General features: G+C 39.1%; 1 pseudogene across 1 annotated transcript in view; it reads right to left on the bottom strand.

Moving 5' to 3' along the window:
• Window positions 1-778: 778 nt before the first annotated feature.
• SARC_08933 (hypothetical protein) overlaps window positions 779-1,902 on the bottom strand; it is a pseudogene marked incomplete at its 3' end in the record, with an annotated part of 2,368 nt that continues 1,244 nt past the window's right edge. Inside the window, exon 2 of the mRNA in view lies at window positions 779-959. The remainder of the gene's footprint in view (window positions 960-1,902) is intronic.

Below are 1,902 nucleotides of genomic sequence, written 5' to 3'. Positions count from 1 at the left end.
ATAATGTATCTCCGCTGCGTCCATGAACTTGACATCTTGGGGGTCAAACTAATGGGTTTGTAACGAACAATGCACGTATTATGGCTTAGGTCAGGATGTGACAACATAGACTTTCCAATTGTTCCGATATTATATGCATAAACGGGATATCTATAATTGCCCATAAACTTAACATCTTGGGGTTTGAACCGAATAGTTTTGCGTGGGAGAGAACAAGTGTTGTTGCATATATGGAGGTGTGACTGTGTCCTGACAAAACATCTTGCATGCTAAACCTACTATACCTACCTGGCATTCCGCGAAGCTATGTACCGCTACAGCGTACACCGGCACCATGACTACTTCGTGCTTACTGGAGGTCGCCACAGACACTAACTGCCAAACCATATAAGTTGCGTGGCGCCTACAAACATACATATGCACCTAAAACTATCCGTAAACACATGCAAATATGTACTAAACGTATATGAATATACATATGTATTAAACATGTATATAAACACGTACACATCAGCTTACAATATACTATCCCTGCATACCTGGAAGAACCCGAACTCATGAACCAGTTCAGTGTACACCGCACGCACATTAACCTCTCCATGGGAAGATCTCCACAGGCACCATCAATATACACATCTATCATACATACATACCTACATATACACATCTATCGTAAATAGCTAATAACACATCACGGAACTCAGGCAGTATGAATACACATAGCAATGTATTGTACGAATACAACAACAGATGTCCATGGTCCTATTAATAACTATACCTACCTGAAAGAACCCGAAATCATGTACCGGGTCTGCGTACACCGCGCGTACGTTAACCTCTTCATGGTTGCTGAAGGTCGCCACAGACACAGACGGTCCTGGCCCTATCACATGCCGGTTGGTTAAGAGAATACCTCTCTCCTTGTCAATAATAAAGCCTGTTGCGACACTGCACCCGGCCTACAGATGTACACATGCGACGTATATATATGTATGGATTAGTGAGTGCTATTGAAATGGGTTAGAAGGTGTTAGGGGTAGAAGGATGGCTATCTCCTTATCAATAACAAAGCCTACAGGTGTACACATACAATGTATAGATATGGATAAGTGATTAGTGTTATTGGAATGGGTGATTAGTGTTATTGGAATGGCTTAGAAGGTGTTAAGGGTAGAAGAATGGCTGTCTCCTTAATAGTGACAAAGCCTGCTGTACATATGTTTGATATATAACTAAAACCCTTATAACCCTAACTCGTCCATATATCTATATTACACGTACAATGTGTATATGTAAATGCATACACGTATGCGTTGAATGTGTGTACGTAGATGCATACACGTATGTGTCTATATATAGATACTACGAGATAAATACATACAGTACAGTACGTGACAATGTGTGAATAAAATTGTTTTGTGTATGAATATGCCATGACTCGGAAATTGTGATTGGAAAGCACATACATAGCTGAAGAATATACGTTTAACGCATATATTATCCGGTTCGTGTATGTGTCCATACATAGGTTGAACAAAAAGGCAGAACGCCTACATACTCAATATATATAGGCTCTCGTTCTCGACATACATACAACTAGAATATAATGAACTCTGTAGAAGAACATGCAACTAGAATGCGCAAGAGTACAGGCAAATATATAATTTGTTAGCAAACATTCAACACTCTGTTCCGAACTGTTGCATGGAAATAAACGCATACTCTATATGTATCAATAATAGAGAGAGTACACATACAACTAAGAGACTCTGGTTTACTTACAAGGTATATATCTATTCATATATGTATATTTGTATATGTATATATATATATGTGTGTGTGTGTGTGTGTGTGTGTGTGTGTGTGTTGTGTGTGTGTATGTCGCTACGTATGTGTGTGTGT

The sequence above is a fragment of the Sphaeroforma arctica genome, assembly GCF_001186125.1.
Source record: "Sphaeroforma arctica JP610 unplaced genomic scaffold supercont1.855, whole genome shotgun sequence".
NCBI classification, from domain to species: domain Eukaryota; class Ichthyosporea; order Ichthyophonida; genus Sphaeroforma; species Sphaeroforma arctica.
The sequence above is the reverse complement of the archived record's forward strand: the minus strand, read 5'-3'. Positions and strand labels throughout refer to the sequence as shown.